General features: G+C 37.8%; 1 protein-coding gene across 3 annotated transcripts in view; it reads right to left on the bottom strand.

Annotated features, from left to right (window-relative positions):
* Positions 1-18551, bottom strand: part of LOC101327326 (peroxisome proliferator-activated receptor gamma) — a 222901-nt gene that overhangs the window by 192904 nt on the left and 11446 nt on the right. For all 3 annotated transcript variants that reach the window (XM_073787718.1, XM_073787717.1, XM_019944609.3), the window contains exon 2: positions 5810-5883. The gene's annotated coding sequence lies outside the window, so the exon portion shown is untranslated. The remainder of the gene's footprint in view (positions 1-5809; positions 5884-18551) is intronic.

Genomic DNA, 18551 nt, shown 5'->3' with positions numbered 1-18551 from the left:
GAAAAATAGCAATCACAAATTATAGTGAGTAAACTTAGGGAAACATATATTTCTGTGATGCAGATGAAACCGAAATCATAAAAGGGGGCCACACGACTTATTCCTTGGGTTTGAGAGGAAAGCCAAGTGGCTTGCTAACAAAAGAAAACAAGTCATGCCATTATGGTATTTCCCTGAAATTTATACCTAATTGTTTGTCCCAGCTACCAAGTCTTATGACTTTTAAAGATTATTAAAGATGTTTACGTCACTAAATTTCCTATGTCCTGTCTACTGGGAGTATAAAAGGTTAAAAATATCAAGTTTTTAATAATTTAAATGATTTCAGATCACAGGATCTGGACTGAAGGACAAGGAGTTCATAAGTGTGAAGAAAAAAAAAAATCAAAACAACAACTAGAATAACACAGAGATCACAGTTGCTTCACATTATGGTCCATGGAATAATAGTGGCCTCCAATGTTTGAGCTCTTACTATATGATACTGTGGCAGAATTTATGCACATTATTGGTAACATATGAGTTACTGGGAGTATCCAAAGAATCGAGCATACTACAGCTAGGACTGCAGAGCTCATTATTGGCAATTTTTTTTAAAAAGGTAAACAAAATCATCGAAGGAGAGATTAGGAAGATGTACACTTTTCCTGCCAAAATCAATAATTTTACACACTGTTAGTTCATGAAAACATTAAAATTAAGAAATTACAAAAAGATTAAAAAGAATGAAAGTGTGGTTATAAATGAAAATCAAGTAATCGCCAAAAGTAATTTTTTGTATCCTCTTCTATCAGACATTTGTACAGTAGGTTTTAATAAAAGTACTACTTGAGAACAAACACTGCTTTATTGAAATTATTACTCAAGTCTCAAATAATCAAACCCCTCCCCCACCATGCATTCTTCAGTTTAACAAACTGTTAATATCACAGAATTTCTTTTAAGCTTAATTTTTAGGAATGAACCCTCTACATTTTATAACAGTGACTCATGTTTTTAAGTAAAGATAGTACTCACTGTGATCGACTTACATGTTTTTCCAGAAGATATTTATTATACAGTTTAGACACAGCTAGGTTTTAAAATATTGCTTTTGAATGAAAAGATACTTTAGAAATCATTTATCACAACCCCTTTGTTTTATAGACAGTGAGGGTCAGGGATAGCTGTGTATTTACTTTCTCAAATATCACATACACATATTTAAAAATCTATGTATATGTGTTAAGAACTGGAAGGCAACTTGTAGAAATTAAAATAGTTTCAATAAGGATGTTAAGATTATAGATAATTTTTTTGTTTAAAATGTTTATTGTTGTTATTACGTTGCTTATTTGATAGCAAAAAATACAATACACTGCATTGTAGTTAAAAGCTGTAATCTCTATTTCATGTCATTAACTGTAACACTTAACCCCCAAATGAAAGTTCAGAATAAAAAGGAAAAACAAACACCCATCATCTTTTTTCTATTCATTGTACATTTTAACCATATGATTTTGCATTTTAAAATTTTCTCTTATCATTGTATCTTTATTCTAAAATTACTATTCACCTCAAATATTTAAACCGCAAATTATAAATATTTGATTGAAATAAATCCTTTAACAAAATTGATTTGTATCCTTCTCTCTGGATGTGCTACTTTGTTAAACCTTCATTTTTGCAAGCAATCATTCCTTTATAACCGCTAGCAACATGCAGACTTAAAGGCCATAGGGACCTGCAGCACAGGTTTTAAATTTGATTTAAATTTGGTATAGCCTCAAGAAATAATCTGCAATTTCATTGCAGCCAAGTTGGTTTTTTCCTAACCCAAAACATAAACAACACCCCCATCACAATCCAAAAAACCAAAAACTACCCAAAACCCCATATTATGCTAATATCTAAACAACTGGTGAAAACTCCTCACTCTCCACCCTCATTCCGCTGTCAAACACACAGAGCCAGAGCTAAATGATAATAGATTTAAATGAACAGAAATCATTTAAACATACGCTTTGGAAATATGTTTTGGTTCATTTTGCTACTAATATATCCTCAAAGCAATGTGAAATGCCATAAAAATGAATAATGCAGGAGTAATATAGTTGCTCAAACCCTTTAACATAGAAACTCCTCTTAAAGCAATTTATCTGAAGAAAATGATTTTTTAAAAAGTGAAATACGTGCATGAAGATATTCACTATATGTAACTGTGTAAGAATAAACAGTAATTGTATAATAATAAAAAATTAGAAGCCACCTGAAAACTGGCTTAGTAAATTCTGTGATATCACTAATATGGACTACTGTGTTGCCAATATGACATCTGAAAGCCAGGTAAAAAGGAACAAAGACATGTAATCTAACAGTGAAAGAAGCAGAAATGCTCCATATACTGTAACTGTTAGTAATTAAAACATGTATACAGGTCAACCAGAACTGAAACTATACAGAAGTTAGAATAGTAGTTTACGTGTGATTAAGTGTGGTCTTTTTATTTTAAAAGATATTTTCACAGCTTTTCAGTAACAAAAACGTCTTAAAAGAATTTAATGTAAAATGAAACAAACCCAAGGGCCCAAATTCAAAGTCATTTATCTGTCCCAGTTCCTAATCTTATTTCTGTTTGTACCACCTCCCCACCTTTAATATTTTAGAACCCTATCTATGTTCCAGTCCTGCAGCCCTGAATTCATACATAGCAGCATAGCTAAGCAGAGAGTTTATTTACAGAGGGCAGGCCTGAACTCTGCATGTGAGCACATACAGAAAACGATAAAGATCGTCGTGTCCTATTAGTAATTTACAGAATTGTGATTTGCTCCACCCAGTACACCTATAATTGAATTCCTCAGCCATAAAATCATTGGGACCAAACAAGTTCAGATATCTTTTATCTAAGCCCTTTTTTCCTCCCTTACCATCAGTTAACATATTTCTTATGGGGCTTTTCTTCTTTTTATAGATTCATTTGTCTTAGTTATAAATTAACCCACAAGCAACTCTCCCAACCACCCAGCTCTACTGTTTCCTGTGTACCAGGTTCCTTTTCTACTTGCACTATTTATGATATAGGGGCCATTTAAACTGCCGGTTGGTAAATGATGTCCAGGAAATCATCTCTAGATTTTTAACAAAGATTCCTCCTAAGGAGAAATGCTCCCAAGCAGAGATTCTCCTCAGAGCTGGGCACCCTGGAAGGAAATGGAATGGAACTGCTGAAGACTTCTATTTCTTTTTCACTTCTTAAAATTGTGGTAAAAGAGACATTACATAAAAATTGACCATTTTAAGCATTTAAAAATGTACAGTTCTGTGGCATTAAGTACCTTCAGACTGCTGTGCATCCATCCAGAACTTTTTCATCTTCCCAAACTGAAACTACGTTCCCTTGAAACACTAACTCCCCATCCCCCACTCCTCCCAGCTCCTGGTCACCACCACCCTACTTGCTGTCTCTATGAATCTGACTATTTTAGATGCCACTTCTGTTTTTTCTTGTTTCGCCTAGAGTGTGTGAACTAGTGTAGTTTCCAAAATTGGTTGAACACATAAGAGAGTTGCCGGCAAAAACCCTTCAGGGAAGAACTCTTAAGACTCAGCATTTTGTTTTTCATGCGCAAACGCTTGAATTCAGACCAAACACTCATTTCCAGACGCCAAAGTACATAACTGCTCCTTACTTGGTCCTTCAAGAGTTTGGTCTTTTGACTTATCTCTGTTTTTTCAAGTTAAACTGATTTTCAAATCAAACTTAATACAGCTATTGATTTCCTTTAAGAATCAAAGTTCCCTTAGTACTGCTTATATTCACAGAATTTCCCAGACATTTTACCTAAAAACAGCATGACCTTCTCTCATCTTCACCATTCAAATACAAGGCTACTAATTCTAAGTGCTTGTTCAAATGTTGTCCTGGGTAAAGAAGACTGGTGGACCAAGAGATCATGAATGAAATCTAAAGACTTGGTTTGAACACTGAAATCACACCCTGACCGTCACCAACTAAAAATTTTGCTCAGAGGTGCTCTGTGAGGACTCAGAGCCTAGTGGGTTTTTTTCCCCACTCACAGGTTTTCTGGGGGCTGGAAGTGAGTGGCTGGAGAACTAAGTGGAGAGCAAACCTGTGGAGGTGAGGATGGCTCTGTGTATGGACAGGATTAAGAAACAGCTCAAGGAGTATCCTTTATGAGAAGAATGTTCTAAGGTTGGCAAACAAACAGAAACTCACTCTAAAAATCAGTAAAAGTCTAACGAGAATGATTACTGAGTGACTCCAATGTAACTTTTAAAGAACTTTTCATCTTGAAATAATTTGAGGTTTACAGAAAAGTTGCAAAGATACTGGAGACAATTCCCACGTCACTTTCACCGGGCTTCCTACTGTTAACATTTTGCAACCACAGCCCAATGAGGAAAACTAATAAATGAAAATTGGCACACTACTATAAACGGCTTTATCTGGATTTCACCAGTTTTTCCACTCATGCCCTTTCTCAGTTCCAGGACCCAATCCAGGATCCCATATTGCATTTTGTTGCCATTGCTCCTCATCTCCTCTAGTTCCGCAGTCTTTTCCTTTTGTTTTTTTTTTTTTTTAAAGTGGCTTTATTGAGGTATAGTTGACATACAGAAAAGTGCACATATTTAATGTATAGTTCCCCAGATTTTTCTTGTCTTCCATGCCCTTGACGCTGTTGAAGAATGCTGGTGAGGTATTTTGTAGAATGTCTCTCTATTTAGATTGGCCTAACATTTTCTCATGATGCAACTGTCGTTATGAATGTTTGGGAAGAATACTGAAGACCTGATGTGCCCTTTTTGGGGGTATATAAGCTCAATATGTCTTAGTACTGTAGATATTAACCTATTAACCTGGATCACTTGGTTAAAGTGGTGTCTGCCAGGATTCTTCTGCTTAAACTTACTACTTTTCTCTTTGTAACTAATAAATATTTAAAGGGAGATGCTTGGAGGTTCTGTCCATATTCTGCTCCTCCTTTCACCTTCTAATCTGAGTATTCATCAGTGGGTCCTGCCTGTAGCAGTAACTGCTGCTGAGGTTCTCTGATGGCAATTTTCCATCTCCTTTATTCCTTTAACATTTACTAATTTAAATTCTTCTGTAAGGAAAAGTTCTCGTCCTTCAATTTATTCATTCAGTTATTTATTTATATCAGTATGGAATCATGTATACATATATTTTATTTGGGGGGTTATAATCCAGTGCTATAGTTTTTAAAAAATTTTTTATATTTATCAAATATATTTGATATTATATATATTTATATCTATCAAATTATTTATATTTATCAAATTATTCCAGCTTTGGCCATTGGGAGCTGGAATAATTTGAACAATAAAATAAATAACTATAGTACTGGATTTTAATTCCCCAAATAAAGTATATAGGCATGGGCATTGGATAAATTAAGCTACTTTCTCCTTTGTGACCTGGGATCATAGTTGCATGGCCTACAGAGAATCAGGAAAGATATTTTAATTTTTCTCTCAATTCAATTACAAGTAACACATGAACCTAATATAATGTACTTGTATTGAGACTTATTTCTAAGGATTTGTGTTATTTCTCAACCCCTAAGTTTGTTTTGTTTTGTCTATCTTCGTTTTGTCTTAGTCAAATACGTTACTGTGCTTTCCTTCCACTGACTGGTAAATTATACAGTAGAAAGTATTCTGATAGTCAAAATAAAAGCTCTCTAAGAAATTTTACAATAAAATACTATGAAGCATTTGCATGTTCTTTAAAAGAGACCTTTCTAAATACAAATTTAGTACAATAAATTCTGAGTTTACCTACCGTTAAAGGGCAACTCTTGTTTAAGGAAATGGCCTTCTTGTATGTCTGTGGCTTTGAGTTGGCTTCTTTCAAATCTGAACAATTAAAAAGAAAAAAGATTTTTAATATACACACATATTCAAAATTTTTAGACAACCTAGGATACCAAAATGTACAAGCACAAATGAATGTATTTTCTCTGTTGGATTTCATCATGACTGTTGGCTGTCCCTGAGCTTAGAATGCTTTGTACTCTCTAGAAGCAACCAACAGACTGACTTGTACATCATTCAGGGCTGGAGAATCTTCCTGAAGAGACATGGATTAGATTCATTTTGCCTACTCTCCTGTTCTGTCACTGATCATGAGTCAGGGTCCTTTGTCTCATCCATCTTTTATGTCAAATTAATGAAGACACCTACGTTGGGCAGACTTAAGAAAAACTAGATTTTAAAAGGGTTAGTAACGTCAAGAGATAGAGGACTGATAAAATTTATACACAGCAAAGATTACATTTATGAAAATATACTCATTCTAGAGGGCACATGGCTGTTAAGCCTAAGGTAAAAGCGTCACAACCATTTAGGGACAGTAGATACAGCACATTTCACGGGGACCAGATTTTTAAAGGAAGATGCAGAGAGCAGATTATCTGAGTAACTATGTCAAAGGTCTAAGGATGTGTATCCTTGGCTCTTACGAAGGGCTCAGGGATCCTAGAATAGCTGTACATTTCGTAAAGACAAAACAGTACCCAGGGCCAAAGGCTTATCATCAGGGCCTTCAAAGTCCCAACATCCAGACCCAACATTCTGCACAGTCTAACCTACCCAAAATTCTAATTTTTTTTCTTTTTTAATGCTGCACCTTTCCACTTGGAATTTGCAAAAGCTATTCTATTACCCAATGCATGGGTACCGTAGTGGATCGTGAATATAAAATGTTTTCCCATTTTGTTATTTCTACTTTGAAAGAATATAAACTACAGCCCAATGTATTTTGTTTGATTCTTTGTTTCACTCACACTGTTTAGTACTGTTGTTTGGAAACTGAAAACCTCCTAATGAACTCAACAATACGGTAACAATTTTGTTTTCATAATGGGGCATATTCTTCTATAGAAAGAGCTAGCTTGTCAGGGTTTTAGACCTGTCTGCTTTGCTTTTTGACTGCTCATCTGTATCACAGCAGTTTACTCTCCATGTGAAACAAACACTCTTTCATTTGTTAGTCAAAAATGAAAGGAGTACCCACATCAAACCTGTCCATTACATATAACATGCATAGCGCATGAGAAACAACTTTATAATGGATTACTATTTAGACTTTTTTCACCTTTAAGTCAACAAAAAAGTGCTTAAATATGTGAAAACAAAAGGAAAGAGTATTAATAAAGAAAAATTTGAGCAAAATCTCTATCTGAAAAATTAAATAATGTTGACTACAGGGTAAGATTAAGCCATAGTAGCTTTTCTTGACACGCATTCCAATTTCTCTTTGAAATACATATGAATTCACTAAGAAATAGACAGCAAGAAAGAGACAAGACAAAGTTAAGATTTCTGGAAACTGCTATGTATTCCTAGCTTGTAGCCCTAAGAGTTGGATCAAACAGAAAACTGGACCAGTTTCTGTGATTTTCAAAGGCAGACAGAATCTATAACCTTTCCTAAAACCCCCTCCCCCAGTAACATCAGTAATCTTTCTGTATCCATTCAGAACTGCACTGTACCATAGAAGGTACCATTTGCAGGCATAAAATATAATAAGTAGGGCAGAAACAAGATCCATTCTGGGGGCAGTATATATCAAGTATTACAGTTCTTTCATGTTCCCCATCTGGTCAGTTAAATACAGACTGGTTTACATTCATTAGTTTATAAATCCTTCTACTCATTAATATAAGCCAGAGAACCAGGCTGTGAAGAGAGCAGACAAGCCCCTCACATTGCAACAAAACCCACACTAGACAGGGTCTGTTCTACTCATCCAGCTTTTTAATATCTGAGATAGGCTTTTTACCAGAATCTAAGTAGATAATAATGCAAGCCAGAGGGAAACTTACTATATTTGTCTGAAATGGTATAAATGGTAAAACTTGACTTAAGAAATAGGAAAATAATTAAAAATGAAAACGACTGAAAACTTATCAAAGATTTGCTTCCCCAAGAAGCTCTGGGGCTAGATAACTTTATAGATACATTTTTTTCAAGGAAGAAATAAGTTTCTTGCCACATAAACTGTTCCTGAGTAGGAAAAAAAAAGAGTGACCAAATTAATTTTTCAAAACCTAACAAGACAAAATAGTTAACAAGGTAACCTAACAAGAAAGATACCTAACAAGAAACAAAAAACCTCACAAAATACCAACCGCACTTATTAATACTGACTTACAAGTAAAAATAAAATGCTAATGAACGAATGCAATAGTATACTAAAAGAATAAACCACCATAATCAAGTTGGATTTATCTCAGAAAGACAAAGAAGATTTAATATTGGAATACGTATTAAAATAATGTGTTCCAGCACTAGGTTGAATTTTAAAAGAAACCACATGACTATTTCAAGAAATACAAAAGAAAATACTCAATAAAATTCAACATTCATTCTTGAAAATATTTCCTTAAAGAACTAAGAAACTTTAATAACAAGAATATTAATCTCAAACTTACAACCAATATCATCTTAATTGTGAAATATTATAGCAGCATCTCCCAAAATATGTTCTATAGATAACTAGATTCTTTAAGATTTTCCAATGGAAAAGCTTCCACCACAAGATGAATTTGCACATGTTGTTCACATTTGGAGGTTAGTAAAGTACATTAGCATTGTATATGCTCAGTAAGCCCCACAATTAGAAAAAAAACAGTATCAACAATAACAATCTGCTTAGCTGTTTAACTCATTAGTTCTCAAACTTATTTGAGCATTTCTTTTCTCACTTTCCGTTATTTCACTCCTTAACCCACTTCACTGCGGCTTTTGCCACCCACCCTTCTACTGAAACTCAAGCAAAAGTGACAGGTGGTCTCCTTTTTGCTAAATCCATTAGACTTCTCTTGATTTTCATTCTATTTGCCCAATTGTGTGCTGGTAAGTGTTTCACAACTGGCTCTCCTTGCAGGAAGAATGCTCTGGTTTGTAGTGTTTGCTAATTTCTGTGGTGTAAATACTCCCACGGTGACTGACATAGGGCCATCAACATGACAGCAGAGTCAGGCAGAGCTGGGGCAGCAACAGCATATTACATGGTATCCCCACCTCACAGATGCAATCCACACCAACACCTCATCGATGTAAAATAATCAGGAAGCAATGCAGTTGGTGTGGTTACTACCTCTGTTTTTATCATAACTTGTTTCACTGCTCGTATATACAATCTAACTTTTAACAATGGCTGTGGATAACAGTCGGCTCACAAAAATCCTAAAAATTTAACAATTGACTTTCACAGGCCAGTCTGAGCTGGCTCCAGCACCGCCATCTCTGCCTCTGCATCATTTGATATTCTGTGTATCCTCTACTCTTGAAACTGTCTCCTCCCTTTGCTGCCTAGTGACCAGTTACTTTGAATTCTTATCCTAACCCTATGACTACTACGTTAGTCCTTTTTCTTGGTACCTCTTCCTCCTGAGTTCTTCGATCCTATGTGTTCTGCAAGTTCCTTCTTGGCCTCACTCTTACCCATAAACATATCTACTTGCTTACAGCTTCCAAATCTTCATCTCTAACCATGTCTTCTCTCAAGACTTCTAAATCTGTATTTCCAATTTTTGGGGAACACCTCTCCCTGAGTTTCTTCAGGAATCTCAAACTCAACAATTCCTAAGCTGGCTACCCATCTCCTCCCTCTGAAGAATTAAAGACACACAATCCAACACATATTGGACCACTCCTCGCTCCCTGCTAGATGAAAAGGTGTTCTAATCTCTACTCCAGCCTTGCAAAGTACATTCAAGGAAGCTCAGTTCATAACCATAGGCAACACTTCTCACATCCCTTTCCCCCTTCCCTTCGACTTTTTCACACCCCACGCTTTCCGAAGTGTCACCTTCAGCAAAAGCCCTCCCACTCAACACTTCCTCCATTCTCAGCCCAGTAATGTCATAATCTCTCCTTCTTCTCTTTCCCAGCACTTTATGACATAGGGCAACTCAAATCTCCTCCAGCTTTTCATGTCCAGGCCCTTTCTTCTCATTCTCCAATACTTCAGCACAAAAATCTAGGAACTGACCTTGTAAAATCAACTTTTCTAAGGGTAGGGGAAACGGGTTTTGTGCTGTCAAATGAAAATTCTCTTTGGTGCATTGGGGGAAGGTGAAAGTATATGAACGCTCCCAAACGACTAATTTTTATCCCATTGAACTAAATACATGGGTCTCCCACTAACCCCGCAAATCGCTGATTGATTCCCTTAGAAGCCAGAGTCAAGATGAGCCAATCACATCCTTCCCTAGATTTTTACAACATGCATACAAAATTGGTTATTAAATTGACGTCTATATCCTGAGGTGGCAAAATAAAATGACTTCATTTGAATTAAGAGGAATTTAAGAGAAAGAGAAAAATGAAAATAAAGAATCTCCCAAGGGTGGTCGGTTTTAAGTGACAGTGGAGTTACTGAATTGAATATAAGGTAAAGAGTTGGTGATCTAACTTACCTTGTCACAAGTAACCAGAATAAGTACTTTCAAGTTGCTTACCGCTTACATGACACATAAACGGATTTGCAGTGAACCAGAACAACTAAAAGCTTGGATCTAATCCATGGTTACATCTGATACGGTTACACGTGTGTAGATATAATTGTTAATTGTGGAATGGTGCTGGTAGTATGGGGTAGAGTGGAATGGTACTGGTAGTATGGGGTAGAGTTATCTCGTTCTCTGGCAAGTTACATAATGCAAAATTAGACTCTTGCTAAAGTGTGCAAGACAGGGTGGCTGGGTTCAGGCTGCTTGAGTTCAAATCTTAGTTTTATCACCTGGCAGGTTATTTTTACCTCTCTGTGTTTGTTTCTTCATCTGCAAAATAGAGATAATAGTGTATACCTTTTACAGTTTGTTGGAAGAATAAAACGAGATAATGTACATAATGTGCTTAAAATAGAGCCTGATACAGAATAAGTGCTCAGTAAATATTAACTATGACTATCAATTGCTAGGCTACTTTTTTGTGCTTGAGATAATTAAGAAAGAGTCCTTTAGAAGGATGGGTAAATGACAGCTTAGCTGAGGATTTAAACTGTGGAGTAGACTGAAGTGTAAACTGAACTGGAATAAAGCATTCTCTAAGCATGAAATCCTATGGTTACATTTATAAATCAATCATAAACTAAGTTATCCTAATGAGTAATATTACTCCAAAAACTCATGATACCTATTTAGGATTAGGAAGTCGAATGCAACGGTAGATTTGAAATTAAAAAGAAACAATTATGGGGCTTCCCTGGTGGTGCAGTGGTTAAGAATCCGCCTGCCAATGCAGGGAACACGGGTTCGAGCCCTAGTCCAGAAAGATCCCACACGCCGCGGAGCAACTAAACCCGTGCACCACAACTACTAAGCCTGCGCTCTAGAGCCCGTGAGCCACAACTACTGAGCCCGCATGCCACAGCTACTGAAGCCCGCACGCCTAGAGCCCGTGCTCCGCAATGAGAGAAGCCACCGCAATAAGAAGCCCGCTCACTGCAACGAAGTAGCCCCTGCTCGCCGCAATTAGAGAAAGCCTGTGTGCAGCAACGAAGATCCAACGAAGCCAAAAATAAATAAAACCCTGGTGGCGCAGTCGTTGAGGGTCCGCCTGCCGGTGCGGGGGACGCGGGTTCATGCCCCGGTCCAGGAAGATCCCACATGCTGCGGAGTGGCTGGGCCCGTGAGCCATGGCCGCTGAGCCTGCGCGTCCAGAGCCTGTGCTCTGTAGCAGGAGAGGCCACGGCGGTGAGAGGCCCGCGTACCGCAAAAATAAATAAATAAATAAATAAATAAATAAAATGAATTTATTTTTTAAAAAAGGCAACAATTATTTTTGGAGTTTCTGATATTTGTTAGCAGTGTTCTAAGCACTGGGGATAATGAACAAAACAGACTAATATTCCAGCTCTGTGTAACTGTGTAAATAAAGATGTAATAAAAAATATTAGATGGTGTTAAAGGATCCATATGCTATATCTGATATATCTACCATGTGGAAGAAAAGAGGAACTAAGGTTGTTAAAGACAATTAGGAATTATTTCAACAAGCTACTGTGCTTTACTAAAGTTTATGAATTAAGGTCTATTGATGCCCTTCTCCAAAAATGAGGATTAGTGATTCACTAATTTTTTAAAAAATCAGTTGAAATCCAGTTATAAGTGATAATCAATTTTATTTTGTCTCTGAAATAGCAACATAAGCATTTTGCTCATGTTACATTCAGAGTAAAAAAATCGCTAATGTACAACATGGTGACTATAGTTGATAACACTGTATTGTATAATCAAAATTTGCTAAGGGAGCAGAACTTAAATGTTCTCACCAAAAAAAAAGAGGGAGACAGAGAGAGAGATTTGCAAGGTGATGGATGTTAATTAGCAAATGGAGGGAAGTCTTTCACATTGCATATGTATTTCAAGCCACCACAATGTATATTTTAAATACTTTACAATTTTACGTCAATTATACCTCAATAAAGAAAATAATCCCTACTTCCTTATTTGATTAGTAGAGTAAAATACATTTCATTTCCATACTATAGTTAGAGACCAAACCAAAAAAAGAGATATTAGGAATTGGGAAACCGGAAAAGGAAGAGGGCAATCGGAGGGAGAGAAACAGAGGCAGAAAAGGAAGGAAAACAAAGAGACAGAATATGGGAAACACCAAGAATGAAAAAGGGGAAAAAAGGTGTGAACAAGAGGGAATAAAAACAGAGCTAGAGAAAGAATTGAGGGGCAGAGGGAGGCAGGAGGCAGCAAGGAGGAAGAAGACGGGAGAGGAGAGGCTCCGAAACCAGAGTCAGAGGAAATGACGTTTCCTGTTTTAGCTCAGCGGCTCACTGTGGATACAAGCATCAGAAAGTCATCACTGGTGTTTTAAATACTGTGCAAAAATTAAGAAGCCACCATAATTATTGAGCCAAAAAGTGTTCACATCGGTAATTACATAAGGATGTTGCCTTCAGCAAACTGTTTTTCTCTAAACTCACATTTTCCCTACTTCTGTGCCTGTGCTAATAGTAGTTTCCCATGTGAAATGCTTTGTCCACCATCACCCCACGTTCGATGAACAATATTCAATAAATATTTATTGGGAGTTACCTGGTGGCGCAGTGGTTAAGAATCCGCCTGCCAACGCAGAGGATACGGGTTCGAGCCCTGGTCCGGGAAGATCCCACATGCAGCGGAGCAACTAAGCCTGTGCACCGCAACTACCGAGCCTGTGCTCTAGAGCCCGCGAGCCACAACTACTGAGCCCACGTGCCACAACTACTGAAGCCTGCGCTCCTAGAGCCTGTGCTCCACAACGAGAAGCCACAGCAGTCAGAAGCCCGCGCACCACAACGAAGAGTAGCCCCCACTCACTGCAACTAGAGAAAGCCCGCACGCAGCAACGAAGACCCAATGCAGCCAAAAATTAAATTAATTAATTAATTAAAAAAATATATTTATTGAGTACCTACTATATGCCAGGCACTGTTCTAGGAACAGTTTGAAATGTTACATAGATTATAATGAAAAATATCAGCTGTTTCAATAATACACAACGAAAATGAGCTATTTTAACAAAACTGTCTACTAGGCTTGAGGTGAAATGAATTTTTTCTTCTGCAGCTAACGTTTTTCTCCACCAGATACCATTGGCACTAAACCAGTCCTTATGAAAATCATGTCCCTTATTGAAGTTAAAAGCATTCCAGCATTTCCCCCCAAATATGGTAAGGCTATCACTCCTATAGGAGTCGAGTTCTCTGGATCTTCCCAAGTACAATTAATCTGTGATGATTTTAGCTGCTAAAATGTTGAAGCCTGTAATAACTAAGTGAAATAAGTTGAATAATAAAAGTTATTTGAACTTTCACCCACATCAAAATGGAATCCCAAAGACATTCCCCAAATGGGTAGCCATGCCTGGTCTTGTTCAACCTTGGCGTTACATTGAACAAATGATTTAGAATCACGTCAGCAGCCTGTGATTTACGTAACTCACTTCTGCAGAAATTCACGTTGCTTGTGAAAAACATCATATGGAAGAGGAACTTACTCCAAATATGACAATTGGAAATAAATGAACGCTGAGAAGGCATTAGGGAACAGTACTTTCTTTAAAAAGAACTGTGGAACTAACTGCACAGATATGTTTAAAAATCAAATTTGCATTTAAATTTAGGGAAATGTAGTTACCCGTATGATGAAAATGGTCGTACACATTGGTGTTCCAATAAGGTCAATTAAGAAAGAAATAGGAATGTAATCTGCAAAAATGCTGAATCACTACTCTGTACAACTGAAACACACAATCTTGTAAATCAACTACACTTTCATTTAAAAAAAGAGAAAGAAATATGTTCTCTAAGTTAATGTTGTAGAACAGGAAATCAGCTTAAAGTTGGAAGGGACTTTATAAGCTCCCTAATTCATTTCTTCTATCAAACAAGACTTCTTAACAGATGGCCGTTCAGATTCTGCATGAATCTCTACTGACAAAAGCACTTACTTCCTCACAAGGCAGCCTTCCCCACCGTTGGACAACTGTAGTCATTAGAATTCTTTCCTTATCCATTCACCTGTCGATAGACACTTAGGTTGCTTCCATGTCATGGCTATTGTAAATAGTGCTGGAATGAACACTGTGGTACATGTCTCTTTTTTTCTTTACACTGAGCTCATGTATGCCTCCCTTTAATTTCTAGCAATCCTTCGACAAGGGCTGTCTATGACCCAGGAGCTCCATAAGGGAAGGGACCAGTCTGCCTTGTCACTGCTCTTGTCCGGAGCCAGCACGACACGTGGCACAGAGTAAAGTACCATAAAAATGAGCCATAAACATGAGTAAATGGCTGATGACTGCCCTTATAGGACCCAGTCAGTAAGTCCAGTCCATTTGTCCTTTAGGGGAGTGGAGCTCTACTGGGATGAAGGCATTTGTTTTTTTCAATCTGTTGTGGATACTTTTATAAAATGTAAAACCATGTGCCTAAATGTCAAGAGAATATAAACTTTTTTTTCCATTAATGATGTTTTTCATTTCTTTTTTTTTAATTGAAGTATAGTTGATTTACAGTGTCGTGTTAGTTTCAGGTGTGTACACCTGAAAAGTGAGTCAGTTATACATAAATATATTCTTTTTCAGATTCTTTTCCATTATAGGTTATTACAAGATACTGAATATAGTTCCCTGTGCTATGTAGTAGGTCCTCGTTGGTTATCTATTTTATATACAGTAGTTTGTATCTAGTAATCCCAAAGTCCTAATTTATCCCCCCCTTTCCCCTTTGGTAACCGTAAGTTTGTTTTCTAATATAAACATTTATAAATGCTTATCCTCAAATCTGCACTTACCTCGTGCCAAGTCAGTAACTAGGAGTGTGTGTGGAGCACATCAGTGCCTAAACTGTCCTCAGAGGCCACTCACTGCTTCGCAACATCCCTCTCACTTTCTCTCTCTCTGTTCCGACAGGCCCTCTTCATGTTATGTCCAGATTTTGCGATAGCCTCCTAGCTGCTGGCCCTGCACACTACTGCCAAATTAATCTTCTGATTAAATCATCTCACTCTTCTCCTCAAGACCTGGAATCTCAACACTCCTTACCAGATAAAACCCACACTCCTTTGCCTACATTCCAGACCCACTCTCATCTGACCTGAAATCTACATCTCCAATCACGCTTCTCACTCCTCACGCAGACACACTACCCACTTCCAATGGGACGATCTCTGCAAAACGACCCCCCAACACACGCTTATTCTACTAGGCCAGGCTCCGTTTTCTTACACTGGAAATTCTTTCCCCCTCCTCTTAGGCCATCGCAAGCCCTGAACTTCTTTTGCCTTTAGGTAAAATTCACATTCTTAAAATTAACTATTTTAAAGTGTGTGATTCAATGATATTTAGTACATTCTTAAAGCTGTGCAACCGTCAACTCTATCAAGTTCAAAAACATTTCTTCACCTCAAAAGGAAATCCTGCACCCATCAGTCAATGCCCCTGCCCCCCACACCCTGGCAACTACCAATTTACTTTCTATCTCTACGGATCTGCCTAGTCTGGGTATTTCATATTAACAGAATCGTACTTGGATTCCTTTCTGTTTCTTTCCCTGTATATATATATATATATTTTTTTTGTGGTACGCGGGCCTCTCACTGTTGTGGCCTCTCCCGTTCCGGGGCACAGGCTCCGGACACGCAGGCCCAGCAGCCGTGGCTCACGGGCCCAGCCGCTCCAAGGCACGTGAGATATTCCCGGACCTGGGCACGAACCTGTGTCCCCTGCATCGGCAGGTGGACTCTCAACCACTGCGCCACCAGGGAAGCTCTCCCTGTATATTTTTAAAGCCATTTTTCTTAAGGTTACCCTGTCAATCCCTCAGCTTTTGACGTCTAGTCCAACCCCCATATCCTCTACAGGCTTTCCCTGGATTTACCCTCCACTCCACACTGGTCTCGCCATTTTCTGAATTTTCGTAGTGCTTGTTTTCTGCCTTCTTTAGTTTAGTCTTTAATCACATAGTGCTTTGAATTTTTGGTTAACTGCTTCAACGTTACCCCTTTTTGATTCATGTAGATTATAAACTCCTAGTCCTAGGAGCTGTGCTGTCTCCCTTTGTGCCCAGAACCTACTGAAACTGTATGCAACTCACTGTGTCCGGATGTTTATGAATGAGGAGCAAGTTAAGGAAAGTGAAGTCTTGACCATCAGTGAGAGAGAGCTTCAAACCCATGTCAGTTCTTATCCTTCCTTCTATCATGCTCTCCTCCCTGCCATTGTGCTTCTCAGTGTTGTATGTATGGGTACGGGTCACCTCTTTGCTCTGGTAGGAGATGAACAGGTGTGGCTGCAGGAAGATGATGGCAGGGTGCCCAAGGGTGGAGAGGGTGCAAATTCCCTGCCTTGATCTCTTGCTAAGAGACTCCTACCTTCGTTCTACAAGCACAGATGAAGGTCTACTGAGAAAAGCGAGCATGCAGAGATGTCACAAGGCCACATAAAAAAAGGTTCATATATTTGCTTTGCTTTTATATGTACATCAGTTCCTTTGTCTGGTATTTTTGATTTGAAGTGGCTCATAAGTGTGTATCTATCTTGTAAAAGGAGATTAACTGTGAAACAATTATGGTAATACTTGTGATTCATACATGAAATCGCTAAGCGTATAATTATTTTATATATTAAAAACAAATGAATAGGTTAAAACTATGTAGTGTTTTATCTAACAATTGCCAAAAAGTTTGAAAGGGAACTGGTTTCATTTTGTGCATGAGTAGTAAGTCGAAGTAACATCTCGTATCACACATCCTTATGAACTTTTCTCCAGCTGTAGTACTAAACAGAATTTGTTACAGTTGCCACTGGAAGCCTCCAAGCAAGAAAATAAAACAGTGCTCTGGCCCTTAGGCCATTTAAAACCTGTTCTTCTGACCAGAACAAGTAAAAGATCCAACCTAGAATGCTGAAGGCTATAATTAACATTTTTTTCCCTTTCATATCCCATTTTGCCCGCTTTAGAAGAGCAAAATGGAAATTTCTTCTGGCATTAATTTCATATCATTATGTGTTACGAAAAATGTTAAATAAAATAGAAATAAACATTTTAGAGAGTAATTTAGGGAATTCTCTAAACATGTAGAAAACACTAGCACTGAGAATCCCACATTGAAAAAGCAAAAGTTGTCCTCGATATCCAACCAAGTTTAAAGTACTTATAAAGTACTGATAATGTGCCCAAGTCCCCTGTACTGTAGGCTGTGAATTAGGGAAGGTATGCAGGGCATATATATGTAAGTGGAATAAGAAGAATTACAACATTCATTCCTACTCTCTAGGAACTCACAATTTTGTTTACACAGAACTTGCACATAAAACTTATAAGACCTGACAGCAAACAAGCAGCAAATACAATGTGTGATACAGAATCTGGAGCGCATAAAATTACATTTCAGAGTAGATCTGCCTTCTAATTATGTTTTACTTCAGCTAAGATTAAAGTTAGTTTGCATTTTCTGAGTTCAAAAGCTGGTGGCCAGGGTAAATATTTCACACACATGTTGTATGACAAAGGAAATCAACCTGACATTTAAAGCTTAACATGCATAATAAGAACAAAATAATTGTGTATATGCGCTGTATTTTGTGAGGATTGGAGGTCATTCTAGCAGGCTTGGTCAAATACACATGAATTGGGACTTCCCTGGTGGTCCAGTGGTAAAGAATCTGCCTTCCAACGCAGGGGACGTGGGTTTGACCCCTGGTCAGGGAACTAAGATCCCACATGCCGCGGGGCAACTAAGCCCGTGTGCCACAAACTACAGAGCCCACGCGCCCTGGAGCCTGGGCATCACAACTAGAGAGAGAAAACCTGCACGCCACAACTAGAGAGAAGCCTGCGCACCACAGCAAAGAGCCTGCGCTGCAATGAAAGACCCCGCACGCCTCAGCAAAGAGCTCGCGGACCGTAACTAAGACCTGACACAGCCAAAAAAAAAAAAAGAAAAAGAAAATAAATAAATATTTTTTAAAAAGGCATCACCATCTGTTGGGGATGGGCAGATGGCTGCACT

The sequence above is a fragment of the Tursiops truncatus genome, chromosome 10, assembly GCF_011762595.2.
Source record: "Tursiops truncatus isolate mTurTru1 chromosome 10, mTurTru1.mat.Y, whole genome shotgun sequence".
NCBI lineage: Eukaryota > Metazoa > Chordata > Mammalia > Artiodactyla > Delphinidae > Tursiops > Tursiops truncatus.
This window is presented reverse-complemented; position numbering and strand designations above follow the sequence as displayed.